The sequence below is a fragment of the Rattus norvegicus genome, chromosome 8 (genome assembly GCF_021556685.1).
Source record: "Rattus norvegicus strain SHRSP/BbbUtx chromosome 8, alternate assembly SHRSP_T2T, whole genome shotgun sequence".
NCBI lineage: Eukaryota > Metazoa > Chordata > Mammalia > Rodentia > Muridae > Rattus > Rattus norvegicus.
Genome location: NC_141541.1, coordinates 80589843 through 80613466, shown reverse-complemented (window position 1 = coordinate 80613466; position 23624 = coordinate 80589843). Strand labels below are relative to the sequence as shown.

Below are 23624 nucleotides of genomic sequence, written 5' to 3'. Positions count from 1 at the left end.
GGAACTGCGTGCTGACTAAATGGCTGGTGACAAATGGAATTATCCCCACACTTTCCCCAACAGTAAGAGGAATCGATGCATGACAGATTTAGGCTACAAACATATCTGGTATGTCTGAAACAAAGTTCGTCTTCCTAAACTTTCTTCCCGGCAGCATGAACAAAGGCAGGATCAAGACCTCGGGGATTTTACGTTTGAGAGCCAGTGGCCAAGAAGAGAACCCTAACTCTGCCAGATCTAGAGCCCAACTATTTCCGGTGGTGAGTCCTCCTCCTGTATTTAACATTGCTCAAAAGCATTATGTCTTCATAAACCAGTTCCTTTCCTAGAGGCGTGATTTTAATCTCCATCAAACCTAAAACCATGTTAGGAAATAAAGTACTATAAAACAACTGAATGTCCCTGCCCTTTGCTAGAACAGTTGTATTTCCAGGGCCACGTATCCCCTGGGAATAAAGGGAAAGTTCTGGTTTATACCAGCTTGCAGATGGCCACAGTGAGGAAGCTGGGGAGAGACTCAGGATGGGGCACGATAGATGGAGGTGGGTGGGGGTAAGGTTGGGGCAGGGTGGGGTCACAGAAGAGGAGAGAGGAGCACCGTGCTCGCCTCATTTTCGTGTCTTTCATTTCACAACGTCTTCCATTCCATGCCTGCTGGTGCGCTCGCTTGCCTTGTGTCAGAGCCAAGAGACAGGTCAGCTCCAAGGCTTCTTATCCAAGTTGGCAGAGGCTGTGGCAGCAGGGTGGTAACTCTGCCCGATGTTCCCAAGCTGTGGCTGGGACGCTTCCAACAGCAAAGTCACTCAGTAAACAGTCCTCTGTTTCTCCTTCGGCCTGGTGGGGATATCGCTAGGCCCTTGTACTACCCACTCTTTAATTTCTAACAAGCCCATGGACCAGAAACTTCCCGGGCCTCAGTGTCTTCAAAGGATCTTTGGGTAGCTATAAAACACCTTTGACGAAAGCATCACTATGCCCTGCCATTTCAGCTCTAAGCCGGAGAGATGACTTCCTGGGGATTTCTGCTTTTCGTTATTTCCTGTGCATCTCTTGAGTTCAATATTCAAAAACTTTATTTGGTGTCTGTTTGAGCCTGGCTTTGTTCCAGCGTAGAATGAACGTAGGGAGACAAATAAATACATCTCAGTCTTTTTTTTAACTTTATTTTTTTATGAGCTGATTGGAGACAGAAACATCAATGTGGAACCTAGTATCGCACAGGGCAAAACGTCTATAACCATCAAAAGCATGGGGTAAAGATGTGGGAGACACAGGGTCACCTGAGCTGGAAATGGCTTTGCAAGAGGACAGGAGACTTAAGGAGACTGACTAGAGGGAAAGATGACAAAGCTTGAGAGGCTGACCTCAGTAGAGCAGGCTGTGAGACAGTAGGAGACCTAGCAAATAATGCAGCTTAAACCCCAAGAATACTGACTGGGACACCCACAAGGGAACCAAAGCCAGGGACCAGCATAGAGAAATATGCCTGCAGACTCCCTTAAGTTGCTATGTATTGAGTCACAAAGACCAGAGGGGCCCCTTGAACCACGTATTCCATGTCATACTGAGGATTACATCATGAAAGCATTTCACCACCTCAAGTAACAGATCTGTGCCAGAGTGGAAAGTCACCTCCTGATCCCCCTGTTGCCACCCTGCTTCCACACCACACTGCTATACCCAGATGGCACAAACCCTGCCGATGACACGCTCTGAGCTGGGACATACGTTCTCAGGCAGAAGCGTAGAGAAGAGCAGGGCTCACACTGAGCACGGATTTTCCTTGGATTTCATGGTGTGTTGTATCCCGCTTCACTGGCTCTGACTGACACTCAGGATCCTCCATTGACCCAACCTGGCCTCTCTGACCTTCATCCCTGATACTTTTCAACCCATAATCTCCAGCCAGACCCATCCACTCAACGTCACCAGCTTTTGCTGGGCTTGCTGCTGGAGCACTGCCCTGCCATCTTCTCTTCAAGGTTGCGTTTCCTGTTATCACCTAGATGTAAACTCAGGGCTCAGGACCTTCATTTACCCCGAGTCTCTTCTACACCATTATTTAATTGTATGCAAACTGATTTGATTCATTTCAATAAACTTAAAGAAGGACTACTGTGTGTCAGGGATCCTACTAGGCACTCAGGATTCCAGGATAAGTAAAGCAGGATACAAAGCAGTCTAGAAAGGGAGACACAGAACAAATCAATGCTAGGAAGAGATATGAGAAATTCAGCCTAGAAGACGAAACGGGAGGGAGCCTGGTGGAGAGAGCAGCACTGAGCTCAGTCAACAGAGGAATGGGAACACTGCAGGGAGTCAGTTTGCAGAAAGAGAAGAGGGCTGAAAAGACTGGGTGTGGTAACTCAGAGCACCAAGTGAGTCAGGTTTCATACCCAACATTTAACCCAGGTAGTATTCGTTCACTGTAGGACTGGCTGTGTCGTCAGTGCAGTGCAGACACAAGAAAGAAGGCAAAGACCTCCCACCCCTAGTCCCCCCAACCCCTCCTAAACCCCCATCCCCCAACCTCTGGTGAATGGTTAAAGACAACCTAAGTTAGTGTTTAAAACTACATTTGAAAAGTACATTGCAGAGACTACCTTCCATTCAGGGGAGTAAGGAAAACTACAAGAAAGAAAACTCTGAAGGTGGAGATTGAAGTAAAACCACTTTCAGGGAAGGAAACAGAAGGGAAGCCGCTACACCTCTGGAAAGAGCAGTGCAATCACATTTTGCATACTTGTTCCAGGTATGTGACTTTCTCCGGAGACATCTTACCTAAATTCTTCAAGGACAGGAATTACCTTTCAAACGTCCTTCTTATAGTTCCACGTCCCTCATGCAGCTTCAGGTTCACAGTGGGAGTCTGATCAATTATCAAGAATCTTTTGGGGCCATGACAAAATTTTAAAAGGAAGAAAAAAAAGGAGGGGAAAAAAACCCCTTCCTACTTGTTCATGACAAGAACTGGTTTCTATTCCCTAAATCTGAGACTAAGAATGAAAATGCACAAGCTTTAACAAATCCACATTTGAAAGGAAGATGGTGTGTATAATTAGAAGCTTATGGCTGTCTAATAAGGGACAGAAGATTCCAGTTAAAGCCAGCATCTCGTCTCTAAGCAGCCTTTCTCGCCGTGTGGGCACCCCAACTGCTAAGTTTGTTTAATAGATGGAATTAAATGGCTGACTGCTCCTGAAGGGCATCTTGGGGACTTGGGGCTTAGCTTGGCTCTGATGCTGTTTCCACTAGGCTCTCTACCGACAGAAGTACTTGGTCCTGTTATCTTAAAATCAAGCCACTTTGAGACACTGAGGAGAGAAATATAAGCCTCACAGAAAAGACTGTGTGTGTTCACTGTTCGTTTCCCTTGAGGAGAAACAAAAGGCAAGAAGGTTTCATTTACTTATTTTATTTTACCAATTCTTGCTCTATTCATCCCAAATCTTATCAGGATCTGAAAAATGGCTTGACCACACACACACACACACACACACACACACACACACACACACACACGTATGTATGTATGTACATGTGTATTATATGTGTATGTGTGCATATATATGTATATGTTTTAAGTGCAAAGGGTAATTTTCAGTTTCGTAAAGACAAGCAAGCATCCTTGTTGTACGTTCATATTACAAGACATGCATTGTTCTTGGGGGCTGGCAGTGTGGCTCAGTGGTAGAGTACTTGTCTGATGTGTACGAGGCCCTGTAGACCCCAGCACTGCATAGGATACTTTAAAATCACAGTGAGATACCTTAGTTTTCAGATGCTCTTCTAAATGGCTAACCAAGGTACAGTGTGTGCCTCAGCTATTGACAACAGACCCCTGAATGACCTGGATGGAGGCCAGTTGGTTCATAAAACCACACATAAGAGCTCTGTATCAGCCCTGGTGTGGTGAGCTGGTAAGTTCCTATTGTTCATCCACTTCCCTCTCAGCAACACCCACACATTTTCCTTTGGAGAACAGCCTCCTCCAGAGCACAGTGCCATCCCGAGCCTCTCCTCTCCCAGTCCACAAGGCATGGATCCAGATTCAGCCAATAGATGCAAGGCGACATGGGAGGAATGGATTTAGCCAATTAAAGTGTTTTGTCCTTCTCACTGCGGTAATTAATTGACTGAGGGATGGGTGTGACATTGGCTGAGCTAAAAGCGGTCCTCCCCAGAGCCTTTCCTCATCAATTAATGAGGATGATTTCTCTCCTTGGGAGATTGCTAAACTTGAAGAATGTGAGCCTGAGGCATCTGGAGGCCATCTTGCCTTTGTAGAGGAGAAAAGGTAACTGACTGCAGACATTGAGAAGGAATGAGTGAATCTGAAGGAAGAGGAACAGAAAAGGGCCCGACATCTTCCTTCAAGACTCTGGAACTGTTCCTATAGCCAGCTACAGTCTACTGGACTTTTAATTAATCAAATTTTTTTTCTTTTCCACTTTTGCTTACATGCGATTCAATCAGACAGCTTCTGTCTTTAGCATTCAAGAAAGAACTGATTATTAATCTACATCCATAAGATGGTACTATAGAATTTCCATTACACAATGCTTATAAAATCTCGGATTTAATTGAAAACGATGCTTGTTCTAAGACTCCAAACTAATACATCATACAACTAGAAACCTTCATGGGTCCTTAATCAGGAGATAACCAAACAAAGATGCCTGGCAGGAGATGTATGGAAACAATAAAAACAACATATGCCCATTGGAAAATCTGTGTGCCTCTGTGTGTGCCTGCGTGTGTGTGTGTGGGGGGGGTAATGTGTGCATATCCTTAATTTTCAATGATGCCAAATGCTATTTTTTTCTCTTAGCATCACATAATTAGCTGTACCTTAAAATAATTGGAATTATTTTAGACTCTTTCTCTAATTATTTACATGGATTTATCTCATTCCTGTAAGAATATTTTAAGAAGTACGCATTACTGTTATAGGCACTAGGGATAAAATGATAAATTCAATAAATGCTCTAGCTTGCAGGAGCTCACATTCTGGTTAGAGAAATGGAAGTGAGAACAGCTAGATGGGCTAAACAGCTGCATTCTCCTAGAGACCCTTCCTTCTCTCAAGCAGCCAGACAGGAGATGGTCGTAATTGAGTCTGGGGGCACACACATCTTCAGTGTTCTGGTCAGTGATTTCTGGAAATCTGGATTTTCTGGCATTTCAGCGCTCTCTCTCTCTCTCTCTCTCTCTCTCTCTCTCTCTCTCGTGTGTGTGTGTGTGTGTGTGTGTGTGTGTTTTATAATTTACTTTCTCACTGCAAAGTATAAAGTTAGTTGGCCTCTTTATGAGGCCAAATATGAAATTTTTTTGGTTGATTTGACTTCAGAATGAAAAGAAAAACCTCAGTTTTACATTTTCTTTTAAGTTCAATTATGAGCAGAATATCTGAGTAAAGAGCAGAGCCAGGGTCCTCTCAGGCTTCATTTAGGGCTTCCCCTTCCTTAAAGAGACAGTGCAGCTAAGTCCTGGGGGGGACCCCTGTACAAGGCAGCTGCAGAAACTATGCTGTTTCCCCCAGTTCCTCCTTGGATTCTCATGATGTTTTAATTCAGGACAGCATTTGCTTCCTTATCTTAGAACCTGGGTCTTTCGGTGTTTAGTTTTGGTGGGCGAGCGGTATATCTAGGTTTCTTTTGAGAGTAAAGTGTATACTTCCTCCCTTTCTGTTCTAACTCGTCTTTAAACTTTCCACATGGATTTTCAAATGAAAAAGAATCCAAAATGGCCTGTGCTCTTTTGCTCCACAAACAGCTCTTTCAAGGGGAAATAAAGCATTTATTGGGTTAGTTTACTTACGAAGGATTAAGTGCTGATCTCCAGAGCCAGGAAGCTCTTCAGAAAATTAGAGTCCAAATGTTTCATTCTGAAAATATTTAAATAGTTTAAATTACTTGCCCAATTCCCAGAGCTAGTTAGTAGTCTGGCCAAGATGAAGACACAACATTACTACTATTAAATTCCTCCCAAGTCCCACACCAGCTAATTCCCCTTCTTTCAAGAAACCTGTAATATGTCTACTTCATGACTGTGGCCACTACTGTACAGAGACATCAAGGCCACAAGGCCCCGCTCCACGTTCATAGTTCATCCAAAAGATGACTGTCGAGGCTTCTCACGGGCAACCCTCCCAGGATCACCTAAGACCCATGTCTTCTGAATCCCCACAACATAGTATCTTCCTGTCTATATGAGAATCTTTTCTCTATGTCCCACCTTCTGTTTAACATACTTTCAGGGCTTTGTACATGTAATGACGTCCCAGTTCATTCCAGAGACAGGCTTTTATTTTCATCAGAGCCAGACAGGGGAGTTTCCACACTCAGCTCTGTTTGATGGCACATACCTTTTGTCCCAAGAGGCAGAGCCAGGTGGATCTCTGTGAATCTGAGGCCACCCTGTTCTACACAGTGATTTCCAGGTCATCTACATAGGTAGAACTTGTCTTAAAAAGAAATAAATAGGAACTAGAAAGATAGCTCAACAGTTAAAGACACAGGCTGTTCTTCTAGAGGACTTGGGTTCAATTCCCAGGATCCACACAGTGGCTCACAATCATCTGTAACTCCTACTCCAAGGGATTTGCTCCTTCTGGTCTCCTTGGGTACTTCAGGCAAAACACCCATAAATACAAAATAACTATTAAAGAAATAAATATAAAATTTCTACACTTACCATTTCTGTTCAGTCCTTCAACTTCGAATCTGTGATTTTTAACACTGCTTGCGGAGATAAAGATGTGAGAGCTTTTTGAGGACGTTTCCAGGTTCTTACCTTCTCTCTCATCCTCCTCAATCTTCGTTTGTTGCTGTCTATTTCTTTGAGCCTTCCTCTCTTCCCCTCCCTCCTCTGTTATTGTTGTTTCCCAGGGTTCTTTACTCTACTGTGACAAGTTTCATCTATGTCCCAGTCCTTACACATAAATCCACAAAGCACAGATGTCATTTAAAGAAAAAGACTTCCCCTGGGCATTTATCATTGCCTGGAACTATTTTCATATCTTTATCTAGGTAAATGTAAAACTGAGTGTAAATTTCTTGTGCTTATGTTTTACAGCAAAAGTTTTGCAAAATAGAAGCAAATAAAACTAAAAACTGTGAAACTCAGAAAAATAATGCATTAATTTACGTAGCTAGTTTTTTTTTAAACTATGTTGTCAATTTGCATCGTGAACATGGAAGTGGGTGCTGACAACAGAGGCCCTTTTAGTTGAAGTAGAGTCTTGTGCCATTTGGTGATTCAGTCCTCCCGTCCTCATCTCCAGTCAAGCCAGGTATCCAGCTATGATACCTTCATTGACATGAGCAAGCAGGCACAAGTGACCCTTGACCAGGTTGCGACATTTACATATTAGGCCTGACTCTGTGATACTTGGCACCAGTGAGACTATAAACAGAAGCACAAACGCCGAGACTAGAGGACACTAGCAACACTCATTCATAAGCTGGTCATCTCGATGATACAGATTATTGTTGAAATCAAAGCCTGGGCGTAAAATCAACTTAGTGAACACACGGACGCTTAGGACTGTAGCTGAAGAAGTTTAGAGACGCAGTAACCCCAACTGTGTGGACTGGTATCTGCAGCCCCCAAGCCCTCTCCTGAGCCTCTGCCCTGTATTTCCACCTACCAAAAATGTCTCTGCCTACATGACATTTTGCACACAACATGTCCAAACTGAACTTGTTATTGTTCCCCACGCACACACCCACCTTAATCTCTATTCCCAATCTTAGTCAATGACATCATCATCTACCCAGGTACCTAAGCCAAAAACGTAAGTCTCATCCTAGATCCCGCCCTCCTCCTACATGAAAGCCTCCTACATGAAAACCTTGTTGATCCTACTTCCTAAACTTTTTGCAATTCAATCATCAATTTTCCTTTGGCCAAGTAATCCTATAAGAAACCATCTCAAAGCGGTAATCTACAATATGGGACAAGAGCAAAAGACAGAAGTGTTTGTGCCACCAAAATACTTGGTATGAAAAAACAGGTTACCATTCTTGAGGAAAACATAAAAGAATAGTTCTTAGAATTTTGACAATTGAAAAAAAATGGCGATGGGGGTGGGAGGATATGGACATTGAGATAGCTCAGCAATCCTTCGATACTAAACTCAATGACCTTAGTCACCATAAGGGAGAAGGAGAAAACCAACTTCTACAATTTGTTCACTGGGGTGTACACACACACACACACACACACACACACACACACACAAATGAATATAATCAAACAATAAGAACCAATGAGATGGCTGAGAGTAAGGACCCTCACTGCCAAGACCGACACCCTGAGCTTAACCCCTGGGACCCAGACAGTAGAAAGGGAGAACTGACTCCCACGAATTGTCCTCTGCCCTCCACATGTGCACCACAGCAAGTATATACCCATATGCATACAATAAATAAATGTTATTTAATGCTAAACTTAAGATGCTTTAAAAACTACTGGTTATAATTTTAGAGCTGATCTTAGCCAAAAGGGAGTGGTTGCATTTTTAGGAAAAAAAATGTCCAGATAGATCAAGAGTGGAAGGGAAATGCTCTGGAACTATAATAAAGATCAAGGAGCCGGGTGGTGGAATACGCCTTTAATCCAACACTCGGGAGGCAGAAGCAGGTAGATCTCTGTGAGTTCTAGGACAACCTGGTCTACAGAGTTCCAGGACAGCCAGGGCTACACAGAGAAACCCTGTCTTGAAAACAATCAATCAATCAGTCAATCAATCAATTAATCAAACCAACAACAGAGGAGAAGGAAGGGAAGGAGGAGGAGGAGCAAGGAAAACAGGATCACAGAGAGTTACAGTCCTAGACCCAGCTCATGTCTAGGGTAACTGTCAGCCTTCAGTAACTTGAAACTTTTTTTCTAAAGGACAGTCAGCAGGAAAGACAAGAGGCAGAGCACTTTGCATAAAGCAGGAAATTTCAAAATAGCAATGCCCTGGATGAATGATCAGAACATAATCTATCCACAAGAAACGTTAGAAACTGCCTGTCTTAGTCTTGACCATAAATGGAAACCAAGAAACAATTTGCTCTTCATAAATCAAAACTTTAAGCCTACCTTCAAGTCGCTTTGGTGATAGGATATACAGACTGATAGTCTGAAAAAAAATACAAGCAAATTTTTATTTTGACTAATATTAGGTAGCTAGTGCTTCAGACATTTATAAGAAATAAATAAAAAAAAAAAACTACCTCAGTTCAGTTTCTCCTGACACCAGAAGTGGATAAGCACAACCAAAACAGGAAAACTATAGACTCACGACCCTGATGAGTAAAAGCATGTTCCCACAAAACACTTTCGAACTGGACTCGGAAGCACACCGAGATGCTAGGATGTCATAATTAAGTTGACCTAATTCCCAGATTGCAAGGATGATTCAAGACTGGAGAATCAACCAATGACTCAAAGAACAGTGTCCATGTGATTCTCATCTTAGTTTTCTTTCCTGTTGTGTGACAAAATACCCTGACAGAGGCAACTTAAGGGAGAAAGGGCTTGTTCAGTTCACAATTCCAGCTTCAGGTCCATCATATCAACAACTCCAAGGTTGCCAGAGCGCTTGAAGCAGCTGGTCATGTGACATCCAGAGCCAGGAGCAGAGAGCAGTGAGTTAATGCATGCCTGCCAGTGCTCATCTGGCTCTGTTTCTTTTACACTCAGTCCATGGATTAGCCTGTTTAGCCCATGAAACAGCATCACTCACACGCAGGAAGGTCTTCCCACCTCAATCGATCCAAGAAAATTCCTCGAAACCTGACCTAGACAGCCTTTCATTGGGGCTCCCTTCCAGGTGATTCTAGGTTATGTCAAGTTGACAGTTAAAAACAACCACCCTGATCATATCAACAGTTGCAGAAAGACCTTTTATAAAGTGGAACATCCTTCCTCATGATAAAAGTCCAGACAGAACTGAGGACAGAAAAGACCAAGCTATCCACGTACTGCATTAATGCTCAGTACTGTCTGAAATCCTAGTTGGGACAATAAGCAAGGGAACAAGGTAGAGGAAGTAGGAAAGGAAGAAGTCAGATTATCCTTATGTGCAGACTACATAATTCTATAAAAGACTATAAAGACTACACCAGAGAACTCTCAGATAAACAAGCATTTTCAGCAATGTGTTAGTATACAAAATTAACATATAAACTCAGTAGTCTTCCCATATACCGAAAATGAACTTGGCAAAGAACAAAAAAGAAGAGAAGAGAAAAGAAAAGAAAAGAAAAGAAAAGAAAAGAAAAGAAAAAACTTTCACTTACTGTGGCTTCAAATCTATGCACAAGGCTGTGAAATGGCTCAGGCTGTAGAGTAGCTGCTGGCCAACCATTAAGACCTGAGTTGGATCTCTAGCACTCACATTTAAAAAAAAAGCCGGAATAGAGGGGTGTGTGTGTCTTTGGGGAGGAGATCTCTGGGTCTTGCTGGTTAGCCAGTCTAGCAGAATTTGGTGATCTCTTGGGTCAGTCAGAAACCTTATCTCAGAAAATAAGACGGGGATGATTGAAGAAAACAGTTAACTCCCACTTCTGGCCTCCCCACACATGCATACACTGGTGAAAACATACAGAGACACATGTACAAACACGTCCCCAAACATGTACTACATACGCACACAAAGTAATAACAATAATAATATTCTTAGTAATAAACTAAGGTGCGAAATACCTCTATCATGAAAAATTTGAAACATGAAGAAACTAAAGAAGATACTAGAAGATGGAAAGACCTCACATACTCGTGGACTGGCAAAATTAGGGGCTACTGAGATGGCTTAGTGGATAAGGAAACTAAAGGTCTGAAGACCTGAGGTCAATCCCTGGAGCACACAGGACAGATGAGAGAATCCATTCCTACAAGCTGTCCTCTGACCTTCAGATGAATCCTGTGGTGCTCTTGCACTCGCCCCATATATTTTTTGACATGAAAGCACAGGGGGCTGAGAAAAGGAAGGGGATCAGTGCGAGGAAGCAGGAAGGAGTACATGTAAATGTGAGCAGGATGTATTGCTGTACATGAAACTGTCAGGATGGAACCCCACTATTTTGTATGCTAAAATAATTAAAGAATAAAAAAATTCAATTTCCAGAAATACTACTCATAATATTTCAAGGAATATGAGCATGTAATAAAAACAAGACATGGGGAAACATTACACTGAGCATCGGTCTTAAAAATATTGAACTGATAAGAACAGATACTACACTCGATCTTTGCCAAACATAGCACTATCTAAGGACCCAGCTACACCACTCCTGGGCACATACCCAAAAGATGCTCCAACATATAACAAGGACACATGCTCCACTATGTTCATAGCAGCCTTATTTATAATAGCCAGAAGCTGGAAAGAGCCCAGATGCCCTTCAACAGAGGAATGGATACAGAAAATGTGGTACATCTACACAATGGAGTACTACTCAGCTATCAAAAACAATGACATCATGAAATTCATAGGCAAATGGAATGAACTAGAAAATATCATCCTGAGTGAGGTAATATAGTCACAAAAGAACACACATGGTATGCACTCACTGATAAGTGGATATTAGCCCAAAAGCTCACATTGCCCAAGATACAATCCACAGACCACATGAAGCTCAAGAAGAAGGAAGACCAAAGTGTGGATGCTTCAGTACTTCTTAAAAATGGGAACAAAATATTCAAGGTAGGAAATATGGAGACAAAGTGTGGAGCAGAGACTGAAGGAGAGGCCATCCAGAGACTGCCCTACCTGGGGATCCATCCCATATACAGACACTAAACCCAGACACTATTGCTGATGCCAAGAAGTGCCTGATGCGAATGTCTCCTGAGAGGCTCTGCCAGAGCATGACAAATACAGAGGTGGATGTTTGAAGCCAACCATTGGACTGAGCATGGAGTCCCCAGTGGAGGAGTTAGAGAAAGGACTGAAGGAGCTGAAGAGGTTTGCAATCCATAGGAAAAACAAAAATATCAATCAGGCAGATCCCCCCCCCCCCCCCCAGAGCTCCCAAGGATTAAACCACCAACCAAAGAGTACACATGGAGGGACCCATAGCTCCAGCTGCATATGTAGCAGAAGATGACCCTGTCGGGGGAACCAATAGGAAGAGAGTCCCTTGATCCTGTGAAGGCTTGATGTCCAGTGTAGGGGAATGCCAGGGCAGGGAGGCAGGAGGGAGTGGATAGGTGGGTGGGGTGTGGGGGAACACAGTAGCAGTAAGAATACAAACAGGAAAGAGAGAGAGAGAGAGAGAGAGAGAGAGAGAGAGAGAGAGAGAGAGAGAGAGAGAGATCTCGTTGAAGAGATTCACAGAAGTTTGAGATAGAAAAATTTCCTGACACAGAATATAAAACAAGAGCTGGGTGTGGGAGGCTAAGGCGGGAGATCATAAACGCAAAACCAGGGAAACCTAATAGTAAGACACTGTCCCAAAAACAAAAATGAAAATCAAAAAGAAGTGGGAAATAAACATATTCCGAAAAAAAAAAAAAAAACAACTATGGTGTTAGGGGTCGGGGGAGTGGTGGCCACGGGGACTTAGTAAGTAGCATACACAAGCCTTAAACTTGCAATGTATCTCAGGTTGTCTTCAAACAAACAATCATCCTGCTTTCCGCCCCCTAATGCTGGGGTCCAAGGTGTGTACCACCATGAGGTTTGTATTTACCAGTGTAGTCTGATGCTCTTTGCAGCTGCCCAATGCTGGGGTTGAACTAGGGTTGTGCGCATGGAGCTTTGCCCCTCCCCTTCCGGCTCTACCCTGTGCTTGTGCTCTCTTAGGCATCCCTTTGTTTCAGCATGAAGTACTTCTATTAGGACAGTTTTCTACGAATTCACTCTCAGGTTTGTTTGCTTATCTGTAAACGCTGTGATATATATACTTCATTATTGCAGGATGGCTTCCGTACTTAAAGGAGTTAGGCTGATGTGAAGGAGAAAGAAAAGATTCAATGAGGAAAAAGCCAGGAAATGAGAAGAGATAAAAGAATTTCTTTCGGTCTTTGCAGCCCGGCTAGGTGCTGCGGAGCTTCCTCCCTGCTTAGTCAAGGCTGTTTACAACCCTGCCTCAGATATTACTTCCTGTTTGCATCCTGCCTGGAGGTCAGCCAGGAGTGGACGTGCTGAACCTTCTCAGATCTTTGCTTGCGTGTGTTTTATTATCACTGAAGAACGCTGTCCCTCGTGCAGGTCCCCAGTCTTATAAATAAAACGATTTAAAACAGACTCAAGAAGGAAAGTTGAGGACAATTTTGTTGGAGTTTGAGAGCAAGACATAATGCGATGGGCGGGTCAGGCAGGCTGGAGGTCTTGGCAGCGAAAGTTGTCCTTTCTAAGCAAGGGGAAAGGGGCTTCAAGGAGTCTGCCAGCAGCTGCATGGGGGTGGGAGTCGGAAGTCGGGGAAGAGAGTCACACACGAAGACACAGAGACAGACGCAGAGAAACAGGGGTGGGGTGGGGTGGGTGGATAAGGATTAAGAATTTAGGCAGTGTCCAAAAGAGGGAGACAGAGGAGGAGAAAAAAGGTTACCTCTGGGTGGTGAGCAGGCTTAAGCAGGGAGGGTCTCACCAACTGCAAGGGATAGGCTTCCAGAGTCCTTAAGCACACATCTCGTTAAGGAGATGGACCCTGGTTAATTTCACCTTCTAGCTTCAAGCTGTCCCCCTGAGGTTTTAAAACAGGATTTTCTCCTCATCACAAGAGGTCTTGGCCTTGCCTGGGCAAGCGGACACTTGCTGTCTTCATAAAAGGGTGTTATCAACCACGGTCACCATTCCTAAAAGGGCCATCATAGCATTTCAAGTCTAGGGAGGAGCAGTTTGGGGATGTCCCTCTTCCTTAAAATTTCTGTTGTACCAGGATATGGAGTCCAATGCTGACAGAAAGGAGGCCTCATTAGTGAGCCTCAAGCCTTCATTTCTAACAAGCTACCCTGATGTCTTCTGTCTGTATGATGCATGTGTGTGTGCGTGCATGTGTGTGCGTGTGTGTGTGTGTGTGTGTGTGTGTGTGTGTGTGTGTGTGTGTGTGTGTGTGTTGCACTCTGGGTTGGTTTGTTTTGTTGCACGGGGACTGGACACAAATGTTTCATACTCATACATGTGCTTTTGAATGCCCCAAGAAATTCTCTTCCTGTCTTTTCCTGGTTTTCAGTGTGTCTTTTTTATTTATTTTTGCCCCAGTTGAAATCTTTAGTTGCTCATAGCAGTAAGATGTGTCTGATCTTACACTGTCTTCAGAAAAGCCCCTTGTGCTGCTGCCTGCCTGACTGGGGTGAGTCTGGGTCTGGGGAACAAAGGCAAGCGCTTGTGTTGTCTTTCAGAGGAAGACAGATCCGGCTGCTGCTTGTGAATAAGAGCCACTCTTTCTCCTTGGACCAGGGTTCTACACTGACAAAGTCACTGGTGTCTTCGGGCTTAACAGAAGCCAGGAAGAGGGTAAAGGGTGAGGAAGAGTCATGTGAGCTTCTCTCTGTTTTTCCTTCCTTGCCCTTAGATTTGTGTGTATGGCGGTGTTTTTTTTTTTTTTTGTTTTTTGTTTTTTCTTTTTTTTCTTTTTTTTTTTTTTTGTTCTTTTTTTCGGAGCTGGGGACCAAACCCGGGGCCTTGCGCTTCTTAGGCAAGCGCTCTACGGTGGTTTTTGTTTGTTTGTTTTTCTGAATCTGGACCCACTCAGGCCTTGTTTGTGGAAGTCAGAGAACAACTTTCAGGACTCTGTACAGAGGTTAGCAGAAGACAATTTTCAGACTCTGCGACGAGTTTAGAGGAGAAACTTTGGGAGCTGGGTCTCCCCTTTTACCTTGTTATGGCTGGGTCTTTCCTTTTGAGTTGCTGCACCATGGACTTCCAGTCTGTGAGCTTCCAGACAATTCTGTTTCCACTTCCTGTCTCACTAGATGTATGCTGGGATTATGGATGTGTACCCTACATTTGGCTTTTCATGTGAATTTGGGGGATCGAATATGGATGAATAGGCTTGTGTGACTAGCCCTTCTACCCTCAGAGCCATTTCCCTAGCACCTAAGGTGTTTTTTTTGTGACCCAGTGTTTACTTGTTTGCTGTAAACCTGTGACAGTTTTCCAGTTTCAAAAAATCTTGTTTCAGCATTTTTTTCCCTTAATCCAGAGGTAATTTTGTGATTGGAGGCTTTGACTCAAGCATGTGGAGTTTGCCAGCCCAGCCTAACTAGCAGGCCATGTGTCCCACAAGATGGGTGACTGGAGATAGGAAAACTTGGCCCAGAAATTAACAGTGCCTGCTGCTTTCTGAATGTAGGTTCCACATCAGGAGGCTTGCAGTAGCCTGTAACTCCAATTCCAGGGGATTCCATGCCCTCCAGAGGAACCTGCTCACACTTGACATTCACACACACACACACACACACACACACACACACACACACACGATGATGATAATAATGACCATCATCATCATCTTTAAAAAAACAAGGTGTCCGGTTGGGGATTTAGCTCAGCGGTAGAGCGCTTGCCTAGCGAGCACAAGGCCCTGGGTTCGGTCCCCAGCTCCGAAAAAAAGAAAAAAAAAAAACAAAACAAAAAACAAGGTGTCTAGATCCTGAAGAACCATCAAGGCAGACTTCCGGTCTTACCATGCATCTGCATACATGTACACACATGCACATATCTACACACACACAAACACACACACACACACACACACACCAAAATGAGGGGGGAAGTTAACATAATTAAAGAGAGATATCAGATTTTTAGGACCAGGCCTTTAATCCCAGCACTCAGGAGGCAGAGACAGGCAGATCTCTGTGAGTTCCAGGCCAGCCTGATATACAGAGCAAGTTCCAGGATAGCCAGGGCAACATAGAGAAACCCTGTCTCAAAAAACAAAAAAATAACCAAAATCCAAAAAGCTCAGTCTCAGCTGTAGCTTCACAACTTTAGAAAAAAATGAAACAAAAGCCAATGTACACCCGAAACATGAAGAAAGAGACCAAATTTAAAAAAATCAGAAATGAGAGAGAACATTTAAAAATAGACATGGGTGGAAATGAAAACGCAGAACAGAGCGTGTGGGATTCCACAGAAGCAGAAGTCAGGAAGAAACGCACAACCTCCGCAAAGCCCCCTGGACGCGGGCCGGCCCCACGGTAAGCTGAATGCATTGCAGATTGAAAGCTCATCATAGAGAAGAGGCTCCGGCCGCTTGGGCAAGTCACGCTCTCCAGAGCTACCCAGAGTTCACCCCAAGCTGCTCCAGAGGGGCAAGTTTTCATGTCTTCAAACTTCCTCCATCAGGATGACTTCACTTGTATAAAATAATAACACCATCTTAATTTTTAAAAAAGTTAAGGAGTAGCAGCAGGACCAGGGCAGGGACTGACTCCAGTCCTTGGACTTAGGACACCGAAGCACCTTCTCTTGCGTGCGTGACTCATTCGCATATCATTTCTGTTTATGCCTGGGGTGGGGAGAAAAATCCCAAACCAGACCCCGTGAGAGAGAGACCCAACCGCCTGGTCAGGTGGGCACTCCTGAGGCTGCAGAGCGGAGGAGACCACCAACACTGCCCACCCCTGCCCACATCCCTGGCCCAAGAGAAATCTGTATAAGACCTCTGGGCTCCCGTGGGGGAGGGCCCAGGAGCAGCAGGACCCCTGCCTGAGACACCGCCGGAACCTGAAGGAAACAGACCGGATAAACAGTTCTCTGCACCCAAATCCCGTGGGAGGGAGAGCTAAACCTTCAGAGAGACAGACAAGCCTGGGAAACCAGAAGAGACTGCACTCTGCATACACATCTCGGAAGCCAGAGGAAAACACCAAAGGCCATCTGGAACCCTGGTGCACTGAAGCTCCCGGAAGGGGCGGCGCATATCTTCCTGGTTGCTGCCACTGCAGAGAGCCCGTGGGCAGCACCCCACGAGAGAACTTGAGCCTCGGGACCACAGGTAAGACCAACTTTTCTTTTTTTTTTTTTTTTTTTTTTGGTTCTTTTTTTCGGGGCTGGGGACCAAACCCAGGGCCTTGCGCTTCCTAGGTAAGTGCTCTACCACTGAGCTAAATCCCCAGCCCCAAGACCAACTTTTCTGCTGCAAGAAAGCTGCCTGGTGAACTCAAGACACAGGCCCACAGGAACAGCTGAAGACCTGTAGAGAGGAAAAACTACACACCCGAAAGCAGAACACTCTGTCCCCATAACTGACTGAAAGAGAGGAAAACAGGTCTACAGCACTCCTGACACACAGGCTTATAGGACAGTCTAGACACTGTCAGAAATAGCAGAACAAAGTAACACTAGAGATAATCTGATGGCGAGAGGCAAGCGCAGGAACCCAAGCAACAGAAACCAAGACTACATGGCATCATCGGAGCCCAACAAACATGGAATATGCAAACACACCAGAAAAGAAAGATCTAGTTTCAAAATCATATTTGATCATGATGCTGGAGGACTTCAAGAAAGATGTGAAGAACTCCCTTAGGGAAACACAGGAAAACATTAATAAACAAGTAGAAGCCTACAGAGAGGAATCGCAAAAATCCCTGAAAGAATCGAAAAAATCCCTGAAAGAATTCCAGGAAAACACAATCAAACAGTTGAAGGAATTAAAAATGGAAATAGAAGTAATCAAGAAAGAACACATGGAAACAACCCTGGATATAGAAAACCAAAAGAAGAGACAAGGAGCTGTAGATACAAGCTTCACCAACAGAATACAAGAGATGGAAGAGAGAATCTCAGGAGCAGAAGATTCCATAGAAATCATTGACTCAACGGTCAAAGATAATGTAAAGCAGAAAAAGCTACTGGTCCAAAACATACAGGAAATCCAGGACTCAATGAGAAGATCAAACCTAAGGATAATAGGTATAGAAGAGAGTGAAGACTCCCAGCTCAAAGGACCAGTAAATATCTTCAACAAAATCATAGAAGAAAACTTCCCTAACCTAAAAAAAGAGATACCCATAGACATACAAGAAGCCTACAGAACTCCAAATAGATTGGACCAGAAAAGAAACACCTCCCGTCACATAATTGTCAAAACACCAAACGCACAAAATAAAGAAAGAATATTAAAAGCAGTAAGGGAAAAAGGTCAAGTAACATATAAAGGCAGACCTATCAGAATCACACCAGACTTCTCGCCAGAAACTATGAAGGCCAGAAGATCCTGGACTGATGTCATACAGACCCTAAGAGAACACAAATGCCAGCCCAGGTTACTGTATCCTGCAAAACTCTCAATTAACATAGATGGAGAAACCAAGATATTCCATGACAAAACCAAATTTACACAATATCTTTCTACAAATACAGCACTACAAAGGATAATAAATGGTAAAGGCCAACATAAGGAGGCAAGCTGTACCCTAGAAGAAGCAAGAAACTAATCGTCTTGGCAAAAAAACAGAGTGAAAGCACACAAACATAACCTCACATCCAAATATGAATATAACGGGAAGCAATAATCACTATTCCTTAATATCTCTCAACATCAATGGCCTCAACTCCCAAATAAAAAGACATAGATTAACAAACTGGATACGCAACGAGGACCCTGCATTCTGCTGCCTACAGGAAACACACCTCAGAGACAAAGACAGACACTACCTCAGAGTGAAAGGCTGGAAAACAACTTTCCAAGCAAATGGTCAGAAGAAGCAAGCTGGAGTAGCCATTCTAATATCAAATAAAATCAATTTTCAACTAAAAGTCATCAAAAAAGATAAGGAAGGACACTTCATATTCATCAAAGGAAAAATCCACCAAGATGAACTCTCAATCCTAAATATCTATGCCCCAAATACAACGGCACCTACATACGTAAAAGAAACCTTACTAAAGCTCAAAACACACATTGCACCTCACACAATAATAGTGGGAGATTTCAACACCCCACTCTCATCAATGGACAGATCATGGAAACAGAAATTAAACAGTGATGTCGACAGACTAAGAGAAGTCATGAGCCAAATGGACTTAACGGATATTTATAGAACATTCTATCCTAAAGCAAAAGGATATACCTTCTTCTCAGCTCCTCATGGTACTTTCTCCAAAATTGACCATATAATTGGTCAAAAAACGGGCCTCAACAGGTACAGAAAGATAGAAATAATCCCATGCGTGCTATCGGACCACCACGGCCTAAAACTGGTCTTCAATAACAATAAGGGAAGAATGCCCACATATACGTGGAAATTGAACAATGCTCTACTCAATGATAACCTGGTCAAGGAAGAAATAAAGAAAGAAATTAAAAACTTTTTAGAATTTAATGAAAATGAAGGTACAACATACCCAAACTTATGGGACACAATGAAAACTATGCTAAGAGGAAAACTCATAGCGCTGAGTGCCTGCAGAAAGAAACAGGAAAGAGCATATGTCAGCAGCTTGACAGCACACCTAAAAGCTCTAGAACAAAAAGAAGCAAATACACCCAGGAGGAGTAGAAGGCAGGAAATAATCAAACTCAGAGCTGAAATCAACCAAGTAGAAACAAAAAGGACCATAGAAAGAATCAACAGAACCAAAAGTTGGTTCTTTGAGAAAATCAACAAGATAGATAAACCCTTAGCCTGAGTAACGAGAGGACACAGAGAGTGCGTCCAAATTAACAAAATCAGAAATGAAAAGGGAGACATAACTACAGATTCAGAGGAAATTCAAAAAATCATCAGATCTTACTATAAAAACCTATATTCAACAAAACTTGAAAATCTTCAGGAAATGGACAATTTCCTAGACAGATACCAGGTATCGAAGTTAAATCAGGAACAGATAAACCAGTTAAACAACCCCATAACTCCTAAGGAAATAGAAGCAGTCATTAAAGGTCTCGCAACCAAAAAGAGCCCAGGTCCAGACGGGTTTAGTGCAGAATTCTATCAAACCTTCAAAGAAGACCTCATACCAATATTATCCAAACTATTCCACAAAATTGAAACAGATGGATCACTACCGAATACCTTCTACAAAGCCACAATTACTCTTATACCTAAACCACACAAAGACACAACAAAGAAAGAGAACTTCAGACCAATTTCCCTTATGAATATCGACGCAAAAATACTCAATAAAATTCTGGCAAACCGAATTCAAGAGCACATCAAAACAATCATCCACCATGATCAAGTAGGCTTCATCCCAGGCATGCAGGGATGGTTTAATATACGGAAAACCATCAACGTGATCCATTATATAAACAAACTGAAAGAACAGAACCACATGATCATTTCATTAGATGCTGAGAAAGCATTTGACAAAATTCAACACCCCTTCATGATAAAAGTCCTGGAAAGAATAGGAAGTCAAGGCCCATACCTAAATATAGTAAAAGCCATATACAGCAAACCAATTGCTAACATTAAACTAAATGGAGAGAAACTTGAAGCAATCCCACTAAAATCAGGGACTAGACAAGGCTGCCCACTCTCTCCCTACTTATTCAATATAGTTCTTGAAGTTCTAGCCAGAGCAATCAGACAACAAAAGGAGATCAAGGGGATACAGATCGGAAAAGAAGAGGTCAAAATATCACTATTTGCAGATGATATGATAGTATATTTAAGTGATCCCAAAAGTAACACCAGAGAACTACTAAAGCTGATAAACAACTTCAGCAAAGTGGCTGGGTATAAAATTAACTCAAATAAATCAGTTGCCTTCCTCTATACAAAAGAGAAACAAGCCGAGAAAGAAATTAGGGAAACGACACCCTTCATAATAGACCCAAATAATATAAAGTACCTCGGTGTGACTTTAACAAAGCAAGTAAAAGATCTGTACAATAAGAACTTCAAGACACTGAGGAAAGAAATTGAAGAAGACCTCAGAAGATGGAAAGATCTCCCATGCTCATGGATTGGCAGGATTAATATAGTAAAAATGGCCATTTTACCAAAAGCAATCTACAGATTCAATGCAATCCCCATCAAAATACCAATCCAATTCTTCAAAGAGTTAGACAGAACAATTTGCAAATTCATCTGGAATAACAAAAAACCCAGGATAGCTAAAGCTATCCTCAACAATAAAAGGACTTCAGGGGGAATCACTATCCCTGAACTCAAGCAGTATTACAGAGCAATAGTGATAAAAACTGCATGGTATTGGTACAGAGACAGACAGATAGACCAATGGAATAGAATTGAAGACCCAGAAATGAACCCACACACCTATGGTCACTTGATTTTTGACAAAGGAGCCAAAACCATCCAATGGAAAAAAGATAGCATTTTCAGCAAATGGTGCTGGTTCAACTGGAGGTCAACATGTAGAAGAATGCAGATCGATCCATGCTTATCACCCTGTACAAAGCTTAAGTCCAAGTGGATCAAGGACCTCCACATCAAACCAGACACACTCAAACTAATAGAAGAAAAACTAGGGAAACATCTCGAACACATGGACACTGGAAAAAATTTCCTGAACAAAACACCAATGGCCTCACCCAAATCCCGTGGGAGGGAGAGCTGAACCTTCAGAGAGGCGGGTGCGCCTGGGAGGCCAGAAGAGACTGCACTCTGCGCATGTCCAGACGCCAGAGGAAAACACCAAACGCCATCTGGAACCCTGGTGCACGGAGGCTCCCGGAAAGAGCGGCTCAGATCTTCCCGGTTGCTGCCGCCGCTGAGAGGACTTAGGCAGTACCCCACGAGCAAACTTGAGCCTTGGAACCACAGGTAGGACCAACTTTTCCCCTGCAAGAAACCTGCCTGGTGAACTCAGGACACACAGAGGCAAAATTCCTCTAGGACCGGGCACTTCCTGTGTTTACCGGAAGTCCCACACCCTCGGATCCCGGCCCGCAGCAGCTCCCTGCTCCCAAACCCCGTGGGAGAGAGACCTCACCGCCTGGTCAGGTGGGCACTCCTGAGGCTGCAGAGCGGAGGAGACCACCAACACTGCCCACCCCTGCCCACATCCCTGGCCCAAGAGGCAACTGTATAAGGCCTCTGGGTTCCCGTAGGGGAGGGCCCAGGAGCGGCAGGACCCCTGCACCTGAGACACCGCCGGAACCTGAAGGAAACAGACCGGATAAACAGTTCTCTGCACCCAAATCGCGTGGGAGGGAGAGCTAAACCTTCAGAGAGGCAGACAAGCCTGGGAAACCAGAAGAGACTGCACTCTGATTACACATCTCAGACGCCAGAGGAAAACACCAAAGGCCATCTGGAACCCTGGTGCACGGAGGCTCCCGGAAAGAGCGGCTCAGATCTTCCCGGTTGCTGCCGTCGCGGAGAGGACTTAGGCAGTACCCACGAGCAAACTTGAGCCTTGGAACCACAGGTAGGCCCAACTTTTTCCCTGCAAGAAACCTGCCTGGTGAACTGAAGACACAGGCCCACAGGAACAGCTGAAGACCTGTAGGGAGGAAAAACTACACGCCCGAAAGCAGAACACTCTGTCCCCATAACTGGCTGAAAGAAAACAGGAAAACAGGTCTACAGCACTCCTGACACACAGGCTTATAGGACAGTCTAGCCACTGTTAGAAATAGCAGAACAAAGTAACACTAGAGATAATCTGATGGCGAGAGGCAAGCGCAGGAACCCAAGCAACAGAAACCAAGACTACATGGCATCATCGGAGCCTAATTCTCCCACCAAAATAAACATGGAATATCCAAACACACCAGAAAAGCAAGATCTAGTTTCAAAATCGTATTTGATCATGATGCTGGAGGACTTCAAGAAAGACGTGGAGAACTCCCTTAGAGTACAAGTAGAAGCCTACAGAGAGGAATCGCAAAAATGCCTGAAAGAATTCCAGGAAAACATAAATAAACAAGTAGAAACCCATAGAGAGGAGAAACAAAAATCCCTGAAAGAATTCCAGGAAAACACAATCAAACAGTTGAAGGAATTAAAAATGGAAATAGAAGCAATCAAGAAAGAACACATGGAAACAACCCTGGACATAGAAAATCAAAAGAAAAGACAAGGAGCTGTAGATACAAGCTTCACCAACAGAATACAAGAGATGGAAGAGAGAATCTCGGGAGCAGAAGATTCCATAGAAATCATTGACTCAACTGTCAAAGATAATGTAAAGCAGAAAAAGCTTCTGGTCCAAAACATACAGGAAATCCAGGACTCAATGAGAAGATCAAACCTAAGGATAATAGGTATAGAAGAGAGTGAAGACTCCCAGCTCAAAGGACCAGTAAATATCTTCAACAAAATCATAGAAGAAAACTTCCCTAACCTAAAAGAAGAGATACCCATAGGCATACAAGAAGCCTACAGAACTCCAAATAGATTGGACCAGAAAAGAAACACCTCCCGTCACATAATTGTCAAAACACCAAACGCACAAAATAAAGAAAGAATATTAAAAGCAGTAAGGGAAAAAGGTCAAGTAACATATAAAGGCAGACCTATCAGAATCACACCAGACTTCTCGCCAGAAACTATGAAGGCCAGAAGATCCTGGACTGATGTCATACAGACCCTAAGAGAACGCAAATGCCAGCCCAGGTTACTGTATCCTGCAAAACTCTCAATTAACATAGATGGAGAAACCAAGATATTCCATGACAAAACCAAATTTACACAATATCTTTCTACAAATACAGCACTACAAAGGATAATAAATGGTAAAGCCCAACATAAGGAGG

General features: G+C 43.4%; 2 long non-coding RNA genes across 6 annotated transcripts in view; one reads left to right on the top strand and one right to left on the bottom strand.

Moving 5' to 3' along the window:
* LOC108351742 (uncharacterized) overlaps positions 1-10472 on the bottom strand; it is a 30395-nt gene extending 19923 nt beyond the window's left edge. Inside the window, exons 1-5 of one of the 5 annotated variants that reach the window (XR_015627843.1) lie at positions 9228-9346; positions 9094-9133; positions 6697-6743; positions 6368-6466; positions 5821-5887 (exon numbers count right to left, since the gene is read on the bottom strand). This is a non-coding gene — a long non-coding RNA (uncharacterized LOC108351742). Of the gene's footprint in view, positions 1-5820; positions 5888-6367; positions 6467-6696; positions 6860-9093; positions 9134-9227; positions 9368-10295 lie in introns of those variants that run through there. The other 4 variants (XR_015627841.1, XR_015627842.1, XR_015627840.1 and 1 more) reach the window with 4 other exon arrangements.
* A 2328-nt stretch (positions 10473-12800) lies between these two features.
* The window catches only part of LOC148004240 (uncharacterized), a 54487-nt gene continuing 43663 nt past the window's right edge, over positions 12801-23624 (top strand). The window contains exons 1-2 of the long non-coding RNA XR_015627825.1: positions 12801-12865; positions 14344-14465. This is a non-coding gene — a long non-coding RNA (uncharacterized LOC148004240). The remainder of the gene's footprint in view (positions 12866-14343; positions 14466-23624) is intronic.